Raw genomic sequence first — 15770 nt, 5'->3', positions numbered from 1 at the left:
AGACATTTATCTTGCTCACAACTCCAAAGGAGATTATCAAGCTGTGACCTGATTAACAGGATAAACTCCACCCATATCTCTGACAGGTGCCATGTTGGCACAAAGAAACATAACTTTCACAATCTTTTCTGAGTAGTGTGTTGAGTGTATTCCTCTTGTTTTGATTTCTAGTTGTGTGGCACTGTATTCTGAGAAGATGGTTTGAATAATCTGTATGTGTTTGAATTTGTTCAGGCATGCTTTATGGACCTGCATGTGGTCTATTATAGACCATGTGCATTGGAGAAGAATGTGTATTTTTTGCTGTTGGTTTGAGAACTCTGTAAATATCTAAGAGGTTGAGTTGTTCGATTTTGTTGTCCACCTCTTCCATTTCTTTATCGAGTTTCTCACCTGTTGATCTATCTTTCTTTGCGAGTGATATATTGAAGTTTCCTATTATTATTGTTTTTCTGGTGATTTCTATTTTCATCTCTTTGAGGATATGTTTGGTGAATTTCAAGGGTTGTTTGTTTGATGCATGCATGTTTATTATCATGATGTGTTATTTGTTTGTTGATCCCTTGAGCATTATTTAATAGCTTTTTTCATTATGTCATAACTTGAAGTCTACTTTGTTGGAGATTAATATTTTCACCCCTTATTTTTTTTACATTGCCATTATCTTAGCGAATTTTTCAACTTTCTCTGATTCTCAGTTTATTTTTATCTATGAGTTTGAGGTGTGTCTCTTGAATCCGGCAAATTGATGGATTTTATTGCCTAATATATATTGTTATTCTTTGTCTTATGGTTGGTGAGTTTAGTCCATTGACATTCAGTGTAATGAAGTATAGATGTAGATTTGTCACTGTCACCTCCTTTTTTGGGGTGGCGGGTATGTTTATTGGTGCCTTCATTTCCATGGGAGATCTGTATTGTTTGGGGTACTGTTTTCAATGTGTTGGTTTCCAGGTGGTATTATACCACATGGTGGTCTCATATTTGAGTGCTTCATTTGTTGGTTTTCTGACCAAAAATCACTGGATAATATATTTTTTAATGATGGATTTGTATTTATGAAATCTCTAAATATTTCCTTGTTTGGGAATACGTTTATTTATCCTTCAGATGTGATGTATAGCTTTCTGAATAGAAAATTCTTGGATGACAATTATCTTTCAACCATCAGAATATTTTTCTCCAAAACTTCTATGCTTCATGGTTTCTGCAGAGAAGTCTGAATTTATTTGTTTACCTTTGTATGTGACTGTTTTTTTCTCTCTAGCTGCCCTCAGAATTCTCTCTTTTAAAAAAAAATAGATAATTTGATTCTTATATGTATTGAATTGGGGTTTTGGGGGAGCTTAATGTATTTAATGTCATCTATGCTCCTGGATGGTTATTGTATCCTCATTTGTGATATTGAGAAAATTTTCTTCCAATAATTCCCTTACTATTTTAACTGTACACTTATTTGTTTCTTCCTACTCCAACAGCAAACTCCTAAAACTCATTCTACGAAGCCAGGATAACCCTGATACCAAAACCAGTCAATGATCCCCAAAAGATAGAAAACTACATCATGAATATAGGTTAAAAAATTCTCAACAGAATCATGGCTAATAGAATCCAATAACATATCAAAAATATAATACATCATAACTAATTGGAATTCATACCAGTGATGGAAAGATGGTACAACATTGGGAAAACAGTTAACATAGTTAACCATATTAATAAGAAAAAGGATAAGAGCCACATAATCATATCAATTGATGCATTAAAAGAATTTGACAACATATCCAGCATATCCAAAATTAATTCCTAATAAATGCTCTTAAGAAGATAGGAATAGTAAGGAAAATTTGCGACACAATAAAGGTTATATATCAAAACCAATAGCCAAAGTTATGCTTAATAGAAAAAAAGGCTGAAATATCCACCAAGAAAGGGAACCTGACAAGGATGCCGCTAATCCCCAATCCTATTCAACATTGTGCTGGAAGCCCTAGCCAGAATCATAAGACAACAGATATAAATCAAGAGAATACAAATGGGCAAAGAAGAAGTGAAAATTTCACTATTTGCCAACAATATGATTTTATATAAAGAGACACCTAAGGTGTTCACTATAAGAATGTTGGAAACAATTGAGGAGTTTAATAGAGTAGCTGGATACAAGATTAACAATCAGAAATCAATTGGATTCCTATACACTAGTGATAAGAATACAGAAAATTACATCAAGGAATAATACCATTCACAATTGCCCACAAAAGCTGAAATACCTAGGAATAAACACACACACACACACACACACACACACACACCATGTAAAGGAAATTATAGAACATTAGTAAAAGAAACCAAAAGAGACCTACACAAATAGAAAAAAAATCCCATTTTCCTGAATTGGAAAATTCAAAATAGTGACCATGTCAATACTACGTAAAACAATCTACAAATTCAATGCATAATTATTTAAAGAAATGGAAAAACTAATTAATGATTTCATATGGAAAGGTATAGGCAAAGACTCACTATGAGTCAGAATTGATTTAGTGGCAATGGGTATGATTCTGGAGCTATACAACTCCTCAAAAAGAATAACAAAGTAGGTGGTCTTTCATTACTTGACTTCAAAACTTACCACACAGCCACTCTTGTCAAAAAAAGTTTGGTACCAATGGATCAGGAAAAAAAATCCCATAAACAAAAGCATCCATGTACAGATGACTGATTTTTCCAAAAGCCGAATAAACATTAAATGGGAAGGAGATGCTCTCTTCAAGTTATGGTGCTGGAAAAAAATGGATATGCACATTCAGAAAAATGAAACAAAACCCACATCTCACCCCATGTACAAAAGAAAACTCAAGGTGAATCAAAGACCTAAATGTAAAGCCCAATGCTATCAGGGTCATCAATGAGGAATTTGGGACAAATATCAGTTCCCTAGTACAAGACATACACCAGATATAACAAAGGAATCACACTCCATGGAAGACAAAATAAATTAGTTATTAAAAATGAAACATGTGCATGTCAAATGGTTTCATTAAAAGAGTAAAATGAGAGCCCTCAGAATGGGAAAAGATATTTAGCAATGAAATAATAGACTAATTCCTAAAATCTACAAGTCTACAACAAGAAAAAAAAATCAAATAACCCTCTGAGAGGATGGACAAAGGACTTGAACAGACAATTCACAAAGGATGACACCCAAATGGCTAGTAAACACATGAGGAAATGCTCTCATTCACTAGTCATTAGGGAAATTAAAGTCAAAACACCCATGAGATACCATCTAACACCCATAACCCTAGTCCAATTAAAAAAAAATGCTGGAGAGGATATGGGGAGATTGGAACTCTTATTCACTGCTGGGGGTTTGAAAGCAAATTTGATACATCTTGGATTTCAGTGGAAAGTCATTAGATGATTTTGAGAATTAATAGCATACCTATCTGTCAGTCTGTCATGCTGTGGTTATTTGCACATAGTGGCACTGTCAGATGTGTTAGATATGCAATGGGCTGTTAAATTTCAAAATGTATCATTCAAATCCACTAGCTATTCCTTGAGAGAAAGATAAACGTGTCTGCTCCTAAAAAGATTACAGCCTTGGAAACTGTTTACAGGATCACTATGAGTCAGAATTGACTAGTGGCAATGGGTATGTTTCTAGAAGCCATATTACCGGTATTTCAAAAATCAGCAGAGTAAACAACAGGTAACTTCCAGAAAAGCTTCCAGCCTAAGACAGAATAGGAAGAATGGTTTTCAGTGCACTTTTGAAAAGCACTTATGAAAAATCATGATAACAAAAGAACATTCTTTGATACAGTGCTGGAAGATGAGTTCCCATGATTAGAAGCCACTCAAAATGTTATTGTAGAAGTTCTGTATCTTTAAAGTAGAGTCATTCGTAATGATTAACATGTAGTAAAGCCTTTGGTATCTAAAATTTTCAATATCTATTCAAAATGAGAAGTAGCAGCTGCAAGCATCCAATACTGGTTGGAGAGTGGAATGTTGACAAGAATCAACCAAATGTAAGTCATTAAAACAAAATGGAAAGCTTGAAGGTCAATGTGTTAGTCCAGATTGAGTAGAGAAACAAATCCAGAAACATTCATCTATGTGTACGAGAATTTTATATCAAGGAGTAATTATTCATAAATAAAACATCCCAGCCCAGTCCAGATCAAGTCCATAAGTTCAATATTAATCCATAAGTCTGATGTAAACCCATTCCTCTTCAGACTCATGCAGCATATGCAATGATGTACAATGATGCCAAATGCAGGAAGATCATAGACCAGTGGGTGGAAAGTCCAATGGCAGTGAACACATTTCTAGGGCTCTGGTTGTCATCAGTGTGGCTCCATGTGGCTTGTCAACAGGGTGGTGAAGCAGAGAAAGAGTGTGTCTAGCCTCCATGGAGGAAAAGAAATCCAAAAACCCTTATAAGAAGGCCATTCCCACAAGGAGGGATCACCAGGCTGTGACCCGATTGACAGGCTAGACTCCACCCCTTTGTTCTTATTTATCAAGTTGACATGAAATTGCGTAACTACCACATCAATATTCTAGGTGGTAGTGGAAATGGTCCAGTATTGGCTATTTTGAATCTGAAAATTATATGTTCTACTATGCCAGGAATAACAGATTGAGGAAGAAAGGCATTGTATTCATCATTACAAAGAACATTTACAAATATTTCCAGAAGTAGATTAACAGGTTAATATTCATACACCTACAAAGATCATGAGTTTATGACATTACTGGAATTTATTATGAACAATACTATGGCAATTTGTGATCAAGATACCTTGATAATATTTGGTGATTGATATGCAAAATATAGAAACAGAAGGATTAGTATTTGAAAAATATGTCCTTGGTGATGGAAACATGAGTTCACATGATAGAATTCTGTAAGACCAAGAACTTACTCATCATAAATGCTTCTTTTTTATTAATTAAACTTTTTATTGTGAATTGGGGGAAATTTTACAGAGCAAATCAACTTTGCCGTCCAATAATTCATATATATTTTGTTCATGTCATTGGCGGCAATCCCTACAATGTAACATCACTTATCTTGCTTGCTTCTTCCGTGAGTTTCTTGTTTTTCATTTCTCCTTCTTTTATAACACTCCTTGCCTTTTGAATTTTGTTCTTGGGCAAATATTTCCCTTTTGAATATTCTAGGAAGTGCTTCCTCCCTTGTGCTATTGTTCAGCAAGTCTATTTTTGGGCCAAAAATTTAGCCTTTGGGGAGATTCAGTGCTTGATTTCAAGTGTGACTAGGGCCATAGACTTGGGGATTCTACCAGTCATTATCGAATAGGAAACTTGAATATATATTTGTTTCAAATTTTCTGGTATCAAGGTTCAAGGTTGTGGAGACTGACAATCACATTATCTGCTAGTCCATTTGACTATTTGCTTCCATACGTCTTCAAGTTTTTTAATCTTCTTTTCTCCAGGTGAGAAGAAACCAATATTTGAACCTCAGATGGGTGTTCACATGATTTTAGTATCCCAGTTTCTACTCAGCAAAGCAGGATGTTGAACATTGTCATTGTGGAATATATTATGCCAATTTACCTTGGTGTTCACTAAGACTATAGTCTTGAGTCCCCATATTTGATTATGGTTGAGAATTTTCATAAATTTGTCCTCTGTATACTCTACTATATTTATGGATATATTTGTTGCATCTATAAGTGCATATGTAGAATATTTATTTATTCAGGAGTAGAGTTACATTCTGTCAAACATATATATTCAGGAGTAGAGTTACATTCTTTTTCCCACATTTGTTTAGCTGGCTTGTCTATCTTTGCATCCACTCATAGAATATTGCTATTGAAGATTGCGTATATCATAACATATACCTCTGTTACCTTTAACCCTTATACTTCTCCCAGTCTTTCTTTTCTTGTACCATTTTTCCAGGCCTTTTTTTATTATATATTGCTTTCCCCTTTACACAAATATGTGTCTACCCTCTAGGTTGGAGCCCTGGTGGGTTACGCTAACTGCAAGGACAACAGTTCAAAACCACCAGTTGCTTCCTTGGAGAAAAATGAGGCTTTATACTCACATAAATGAGTTACCATCTCAGAGACTCACAGAGGCAGTTATATTTGTCACATAGTATTGCTAGGAGTTAGAATTGACTCAATGGTAGGGAGTTAGTTAAGTTTGCCCTCTAGTTAGTAATTTACCAAATCCTTCACCTCCTCACCTTGACAAAGGTCAAAGAATGTTTCTTTAGTATGAAAACCTGTTCTTGAGTTTTGTAACAATGCACAATAGAACAAAACACTCAGTCCTGTGCTATCCCCATAATTCTTTTGCTTGAGCCCATTTTTTTTGCATCCACTGTGTCAATTCATTTTATGGAGTTCTTTTTATTATTCACTGACTCTCTGCTTTACCAAACTTGATGTCTTTCTCCAGGGCCTGCTTTCCCCTAATAACATGCCCGAAGTAAAATATATTATTAATTAGGAGTTAAGATGTATATCATATCATCCCATATTTCAATCATGTCAAGCAGAATTATACAATTGATTCCACAATTTGCAAACATTCATTTTCTTCCTAGGCTCTTTGACATAATTTCCCTTTTACCCCTAACAATGAACTCTGCCACCCCAAAAAAACCCCACACCCTTATTTTACTTGCTGTCCCTATAGGCTGATGAATCCTTGGTTTCATACATGGAAACACAGAAAAACATATAACACAACTTCATGAGGGTGACTTGCTATGACAGCACACCTCTGAAATACACCCTAATATGAACAAACAAAACAGAACAAAAATACAGAAAACCAGATCAGGTCCAGCATGCATCAGATTGATACCATTGATTTTCATTTTTTAAATCGTTTTATTAAGGGCTCATACAACTGTTATCACAGGCCATACATACATCAATTGTGTAAAGCATATTTGTACATTCATTGCCCTCATCATTCTCAAAACATTTGTCCTCCACTTAAGCCGCTGGCAACAGGTCCTCATTTTTTCCCTCCCTCTCTGCTCCCTGCTCCCCTCCCCCTCCCTCATGAACCCCTGATAATTTATAAATTATTATTTTGTCATATCTTTCCCTGTCCAATGTCTCCCTGCACCCACTTTTCTGTTGTCCAGCCCCCAAGGAGGAGGTCACATGTAGATCCTTGTAATTGGGTCCCCCTTTCCAACCCACTCTCCCTCTACATTCCCAGTATCGCCACTCATACCACTGGTCCTGAAGGGATCATCTGCCCTGGATTCCCTGTGCTCTGGTTCATATCTGTACCAGTGTCCATCCTCTGGTCTAGCCAGATTTGCAAGGTAGAGTTCGGATCATGATAATGGGTGTGGGAGGAGCATTTAGGAACTAAGGAAAGTTGTATTTTTCATCGTTGGTACATCACACCCTGTCTGGCTCGTCTCCTCCCCAAGACCCCTCTGCAAGGGGATCTCCAGTGGCCTACAAATGGGCTTTGGGTCTCCACTCTGCACACACCCCCATTCAATGTGGTAAGAATTTTTTTTGTTCTGATGATGCCTGATACCTGATCCTTTCAATACCCGGTGATCTCACAGGCTGGTGTGCTTCTTCCATGTAGGCTTTGTTACCATTGCTCTTCTATACTCATCTCTCCAATGCATTCTATGTAGTAACCACTTTCCTCTCATATCTCAATTGTGGGTAGAGGGAGTTCACCGGAGGTTTATTTCCTATGTAGTTCTCACAAATGAATCCTGGGCTCACACTGTCATTCATAGCCTTCTGAAAACTGTAGATTTAAGTAATTAGTACTTTGTCTGCTATGTTGTTACTAAATATTTTTCCCAGTCTGTGGGCTCTTTTTGCTCTTTTAATGAAATCTTTTGATGTACTCAAGTGGTTTGTTTTCAATAGGTCCTACTCATCTATTTTGTCTTCCACAAAGTGTGTTTCCTTTGTTATCTCCGATAACCCATGTGTTCCTGCTCTAGGGCCTTTAGATCTTTTCCAGTTATCTCACTGATGACCCGGATAACTTTGGGTTCTACATTTAGATCTTTGATCCATCTTATGTTTGTTTTGGTACATGGAATATTGTTTAATTCTGCAGGTCGATATCCAGTTTTTCCAGCACAATATATTTAAGAGGACATCTGCCTCCCATTTAATGCTTTTAGGGTCTTTGTCAAAAATCAGTTGTCTGCATATGGATGTTTTTATTTCTGGGTTTTCTATCCTGATCCATTGGTCCATGTATCTATCATTATACCAGTACCAGATGGTTTTGACAAATGTCTCTGTATTGTAAGATTTGAGGTCAGGTCGTGCAAGACTGCCAATTTTTGAGGTGCTCTTTGCCTATCCTGGGCTGCTTCCCTCTCCATATGAAATTGGTAATCATTTTTTCAATTTCTTTAAAGAATAATGCTAGAATTTGGATCAGGATTGCATTGAATTTGTATATTGCTTTGCATCTATGTTCATGAGAGATACCGGTCAGTAGTTCTCTATCCTTGTGGGGTCTTTGCCTGGTTTGGGTATCAGTGTTATGCTGGCTTCATAGAATGAATTTAAGGATTTGTTGTCCCTTTCTATGTTCTGGAAGAGTTTATGTAGTATTGGTTTCAGCTCTTCTCTGAATACTTGGTAGAATTCTCATGTGAAGCCATCTGTACTGGTGCTCATTTTAATTGGGAGTTTCTTGATGACCTTATCTATTTCTTCTTTTGCTATGGGTCTGTTCAAGTTGTAACATCCATGTGCAATATATTGGGGAGAGAATGACTTTCTAGGTATTTTTCCGTGTCCTCCAGATTATTGAATTTCTTGAAATACAGATTTTGGGAGTACTGTGTTATTAATATTTTTATTTCATTTGGATCTGTTCTGACTTACCTGTTTCATTCTTAATTCTAGATATTATCATCTGCTTCTTAATTTCCTTTGATAACTTTGCTAGTGGTTTGTTAATTTTGTTGCTCCTTTCAAAGAACCAACTTTTACTTTGTTAACTTTTCCCATTGTTTTTCTGTTTTCCAATTCATTAATTTTTGCTCAAATTTATATTAATTCCTTTATTTTACTGTTAGAAGGATTATGCTGCTGACTGTTCTAACTGTTGGAGGTGCTGTGTTAAGGTGCTGACCATGATTCTTTCTTTTTTTCATGTGTAAATTCACAGCAATAAAGTCTCCTCTGATAACTGCTTTTGTGGTATCTTTAAAGATTTTTTTATGTTATTCTAATGAGTTTCTAGAAAGTTCCTAATTTCCTCTCTTATTTGAGCTATTGTCTCATCTTTTTTGAGTAGCGTTCTTTTGAATTTCCAAGTGTTTGTCTTTAAAAAAATATTTCTAATTTTTATTACCAAGCTTTATGGTGGTGTTGTCAGAGAAGATGGTTTGAATGCTCTGTATGTGTTTGCATTTTTAAGCTTGCTTTATAACCCAGCATGTGGTCTATTTTAGAATATGAGTCATGTACATTGGAGAATAATGTGTTTTTGCTGTTGGTTACAGAACTCTGTAATTATCTAAGAGGTAAAGTTATTCTATTGTATTGTTCAGCTCTTCCTTTTTAAATTAAGTTTCTTCCTTGTAGATCTGTCTTTCTTTAAAAGTTGTATATTGAAATCTCCTATATTTGTTGATTTAATGATTTTACTTTTCATCTCTTTGAGGATTTGGTTGATGAATTTTTTGAGTGTCTTTCATTTGGCGCACATATGTTTATTATGGTTATGAGTTCTTGGTCTATTGATCCCTTGAGCATTATGTAATGCCCATTCTTTCTCTCATTATAGCATGCATCTTAAGGTCTATTTTGTCAGAAATCAATATGGCCACCCCTGTCTCTCTTTTTTTTACCATTAGCTTAGTAAAGTTTCTTTTCCAAACTTTGACTCTCAGTTTATTTTTGCCTGTGACTTTGATATGTGTCTCTTGAAGGTACCAGTTTGATGGATCTTGTCAAATCCATTCTGCTAATCATTGTCTTTGATTGCTGGGTTTAGTCCTTTGACATTCAGAATAATTAAATCTAAAAGTAGGTTAATCATTGTCATCTATATTATTTGTGCTTGGCATTTTCCTTTCCCCCTCTTTTATAGGGCAGTGTGTTTGTGTGTGTAGTTTATTCTTGTCTTCATTTCTTCACTCTATATGTAATGTTTCAGGTACTATTTTTAGTATGTTGGTTTCTGGGTAGTTTTAAACCCTGTGGTGGCTTCCTGTTTGAGTTCTGTAGTTGTTGGTTTTCTGCCCATAGGAAAGTGAGTATATTTTTTAATCCTGTTTTTATTAATGAATTCTCTAAATATTTCCTTACTTTATAAAACTTTAATTTCTCCTTCAAATTTGATGGAATGCTTTGCTAAATAAAGGATTCCTGGATTGCTGTGTTGTCTTTCAACTTTCAGCATATGTCGTTCCAATTTCTTTTTGCCAGTATAGTCTCTATGGAGATGTCTGAGATTATTCTTATCTGTTCATTTTTATATGTGACTGTGCTTTTCTCTAGCTGTTCTCATGATTCTCTCCTTTTCCTTGAAGTTGGATAATTTGACTATTAAATGTCTTGATTCATTTTTTTGTAGATTATTCTGTTTGGCATTCTCTCTGCTTCCTGCATGGTTATGGTCTCCTTCTTTGTGATATTGGGGGAAAATTTCTTCCAAGAATTACCTATTTTAACTGTAGACTTATTTCTTTATTACTGCTCACACACCTCAATAATTCAAATATTATTTTGCTCCATGGTATCCCACATCACCCTCAGGCGTTCTTCAGATTCTTTTGCTTTTTTTCTTAACCAAAAGGGAAGAATTTTATTGGAGCCCATACTGGAAGCCCTAGAGTGGCCCAGAATACCCTACTGTGTAGGCATGCCAAGCAAAGAGTAATACCATTCACTGTACCACCATGTTCCAGAGGGACTCCCTTTGGGCCAAGCCCCAAAGCCCCAGGACTGGCTGGGGCTGGGGACGTCTTTTGCTTTTTAAAAAATTTTTATTTTTTATGTTTTCTCTCATTTGCTAAATTCTGCTTGGTTGCCTTCATGTTTACAGATGCAATTTTCCATTTATTCCATTCTATTGGTCAGATCTTCTGCTTTGTTTTTTATTTCTGCTGCATCATTCCTTAACTTCTGCATTTCCTTTGGGTATGAGGTTTTTGGTAGCTCCAGTATTTTTCATCTGTTTTCAGAATTGAGCCACTAATGTCTCTCTTATTTATTAATTGAGATTTATACATATGTCAATTAATTCCATAGTTCACTAATGTCTAGCAGAATTTTACATTTGCTACCACAAATCAGTTGCCACACATTCTTTTTCTATGATGCCATCACCCCATCACCCCAATATTCCACTTGCTGACTCTGTAGGTTAATCAGTCATAGTTTTTAATAACCTCCTAAATCATAAAACCATATACCGCAACTTCAAGAGGATGACCCCCAATGACATAATACTCCTGAGATAACCCATAATATGTATAATCCAAAACTGAACAAAAGGCCATACACATCATTTTCTTGTAGTCTCTGAAAATTCAAGGGCTTCTTCTGTGTTTTCCATTGGGTTTTGGCAATCTTCAGTAGTTAACTTTTGTTTTTCTTTATTTTTTTTTCTCGTAGCAGCTGATGACTGTGGTTTCTGCCACATAGTGGTTGAGCTATCGGTGATGTGTAAGCTTCTGGGTTGTGTATGGGGCACTTTAATTTCAAGGAGGATCAGCTAGATACTGAAAATCTTTGTTTGTAAATGAGGAGGGAGTTTGGTGGGCAGGAGGAATATAATAATGTGCTTGGGCTTTAACTGGTGGCATTAATCACAGGAAGCCTTCTTGTATAGTAGAGTAACTTTTTATGAGTTGGAGAAGACAGTTAAAAGAGATATGATGTTATTTGGTAGGTTATACCAGGGTGCATGTTACAGAGGTGAATGAAGCAGTGCCTTGAGGTAAATAATGCTTGGCATAGGTAAGAGATATATTAAATCTACCAGAGTAACTTATCAACCCTGTATGTTATATAGGGAAAGTGCAGTCCTTTTGTTACTGTGTTTATAACAGAAGGTCCTTTTATTGTATATTCCTACTTGTGTGTGGTCCCAGTGTGAAAATAGGCTACTGGAATGGGGGCCCAAGGTGGAGAGACTTCTGTTTAGGGGGTATGCCTGCTAAGGACAGTGAGTCCCAGTGCCTGCTGCTGCTTAGGTAGGGGAGGAAATGCCATTGATAAACCTGGGACTATTGGGTTCCAGTTCCCCTGGCCGGAAAAAAGTATTGTGGTTTTTGTTCTCAAAAGAAAATAGGAATAAATCTAATAAACTCTAGGACCTCACTTCGGGCTCAAGTTGTGTTCCTGTCTTACTGGGGGTGCATTCCTTTTGAGTTAGTTTGGGGTGTCTATCTGGAAAGTTGTGTCCTTGCAAGGAGGAGAGGCAGCATGACTCTGGTAAGGGATTGCAGTTTGAGCTCTGTTCAGAAGGCCACATTGGACTCTAGCGTCCAGTGCTTCCAGAGGTCCGAGAGGACATGGGGCCATGGGCTATATTGGGGCTCAATGGGGGGTGGCAGTCTTTCTTGGGATATTTCATCACATTTGCAGGACACAGCACTAGAGGGGAGGGGAGGTACCTGGCAATCACTGCCCCATTGACCTTCTATGGTAAAGGAGAGGAAAGATCAAGGGTAGGTGTAGTGAGATGGGCATGCCATAGCCAGCTCTCCTGAGTTCTCCGTGGTTGAAAATTGGAGAGGGAGGTCTGAAAACAAAACCTGAGGTTCTGAGAATCTAGGTTTCATGTATGATTTCCCAAAATGGGCCTGCTCATCTGTTGATCTCCAAGTGACACATTGGGTACTCTAGATCAGCTGTGAAACTGCTGTAGTCATTTGCCATCAGATAAATAAGAGAGAAAATGAAGAGGTATCTCCAAACTCAGTAAGTGACCAGAAGGTAGAGTTGGCTGATGGAGGGGAATAAGAAGGGACTCATATGGTACCCAATTTTTACTTAATTTATAATAAAACTTGTAAGATATATCATATTACCCCCACTAGAATATTTAGGGAGGGGAGTGATGTGCTCCAATATACTTAAAAGTCCCTTCATTTCCATTATTTAAACCAACATCCAAATAGATCTCTGCAGAAAGCAGGGAGAGGAATGTTAACTTCTTTTACAGGCAGGAAACATAAGATCCAAATCTCACACCAAAATTTACAATCTTAATCATCCACTCCAGCCATCATTGGAATGGCCATTCAGCTCTACATGAGGTAGGTGATCTCCATTTCCTGATGGTCACAATTCTGTAAGGTGTTTCATTCATGCAGCAGTGAAGGGACAACCTAGTAACTATCATCCCAGGGGTCGACTCAGAAATTATTCTCAAATTACTGTTTGAATGCTTTCAAAGAATGCAGTGTATATCTGGGAGAATACCTACTCAGTTTACCTGGGATAGGGCATGAAAATGTATATTCAATATTCATGCGGACAATTGCCAGCTCTAGTGCTCTGCAAGGCTCTTTGTGTTCCCCGAGTCCCTGTGCTCTCTACCCAATCTAAGTGTGTTGATCAGAACATTTGGTTCTCATCTGTTTTCTATCCTGTCTTGCCCCATTACGTCCTGTGTAAGCTCCAACAATGGACAAAATTCAATAAATATTCATTGAGATAATGCATTAAGATTTAACCTGTAATTTATGTTCTGTGGAATATTATTGATACTGGTAAGATTTGGGTTATTAAGAACTTTGCAAATTTGATCATTCAGTGTTCTAAAGCAACAATACTTCAACCTCTTAACTGTAGAAAAAAATAAGATGTACAGCTGACCTTTGAAAAACTTGAATTTGAGCTGTCCCTAAACACTACATTGCTAAAGAGTCAATTGTATTTTCCTTCTACCAATAGCATTGCCTTACCTTGTTATGACCTGTAACACCAGCTGAACTAGCTCATGCTCCTCTTGTTTTCTCTTATTCCTAGTAAATCACCAATTAGCCTATACTAAAATAATCTATTTTCTTGGCATTTTCCCAAGTTTATTTGTAGCTCTTTGACATTTGGTACTATGCCATTCATGTGTACATTCTCTGAGATTCCAAAGGATAGAGCAGACATTTCTTGTTTTTAGAATTCTCTCCCAATCTAGTGAGATATATTTTCTCCTTGTAGTCATGTCTTCTTACACTGACTTTTTTATTCTGCAACATCACTCATGATTAGATTTTCCACATAGGAAATCTATGAGGGAAATCTTTCCTTCAAAGATCAGACTTTTAATTTTGTGTGTGTGTGTGTGTGTGTGTTTCAGATACTTTTTATTTCTTCAAATTTGTTTATTTATTAGGAGTGACTGAAATAAAAAATAGAATTGAGACCCATCATCATCATGATCATCGTGGAAATGGCTTTAAGAGAAAACTGGTCAGATGAATATTATTGCTTCCCATTTTCAACCAGTAGGTAGTTGCCATTGATCTAGACAGCCAACCATCTGCCAAGAATGCTTGGGATATGTTATATAATACAACATGCCCATTCACGGGGGAAACAAACCAGGAAATAACTTATGTGTACTTCTTGATTTCATCGTACAAGACCAGCACAAAGGCACCACCCATGCCTCTGAGCACATTGGACCAGGCGCCCTTGAAGAACGCTTTGCTCCCTTCATCCTGAGCGATCTTCCTCCAGCAGTCCAGCGTGCCCGTGTACATGATATCAGTTCCTTTGCGCCCCGACTGCATCATCATTCGGCGACGAACGGTGTCAAATGGGTAGGAAGTCAACCCAGCCACGGCTGTGACGGACTGTGCAATCATCCAGCTGACGAAGATGTGGGTATTATTGGGATCCGGAAGCATTCCCTTTGCGGTGTCATAGATGCCGAAGTAGGCAGCCCGGTAGATGATAATTCCCTGCACAGACACGTTGAAGCCCTGGTACAGGCCCCTAATCCCATCAGACTTGGTGATTTTAAGCAAGCAGTCACCGAGGCCTTTGAACTCCCGTTCGGCGCCGGCTTTGCCCACATCAGCTGCTAGACGGGTACGGGCAAAATCAAGAGGGTACACAAAGATGTGGCCCCCGCGGCACCGCCCGATGCCAGGTTCCCTGCAAAGTAGCGCCAGAACTGGGTCCTCTTGTCCACACCACCCAGGAAGATCTGCTTGTATTTATCTTTGAAGGCAAAGTTGAGAGCCTGGGTCGGGAAGTATCGGATGACATTGGCCAGGTTACCACGCCAGAAAGACAGGACTCCCTGCTCCTTGGGGATACGAACCACACAATCGATGATGCCCTTGTACTGCTTATCTGTGGTGATTTGCTTGCTGGCGTGCTGCACCTGCAGCAGCAGCTAGACCCGTTCGATGGGCGCTACCGCCGTCTTGGAGATGGCCGCGGCCACTCCATCTGCCAAGAAGTCCTTGGCGAAGGACACAGCGGCATCTGTCATGTAGGAAGAGAACGAGGCGACGGGCGACCGCTTGGATGGAACAGGAACCGGCTCTGACTCCGGGGCTCTGGGCCAGATTTTTAATTTTTAAATATCAAAATAAAACCCATAAACTGTTTTCTTTGCATTATACAGTCTTTCTCTTAGCAGCCTTCAGTATTGAAGATTCTATAGACTTCTTCCCAAATTCACTAGTTCACTAAGATTTTTTATCCTCTTTTTCTTCAAATTCTTTGCAGTATTCAACAGTGTTGACCACCTTGTTCTTTACAATATCTTCCCTTGTAATGTGC

At 37.6% G+C, this 15770-nt stretch overlaps 1 pseudogene; it reads right to left on the bottom strand.

Annotated features, from left to right (window-relative positions):
- Positions 1-14583: 14583 nt before the first annotated feature.
- LOC142434201 (ADP/ATP translocase 2 pseudogene) lies at positions 14584-15477 on the bottom strand (annotated as a pseudogene).
- Positions 15478-15770: the final 293 nt, after the last annotated feature.

Source organism: Tenrec ecaudatus, chromosome X (assembly GCF_050624435.1).
Source record: "Tenrec ecaudatus isolate mTenEca1 chromosome X, mTenEca1.hap1, whole genome shotgun sequence".
Taxonomy (NCBI): domain Eukaryota; kingdom Metazoa; phylum Chordata; class Mammalia; order Afrosoricida; family Tenrecidae; genus Tenrec; species Tenrec ecaudatus.
This window is presented reverse-complemented; position numbering and strand designations above follow the sequence as displayed.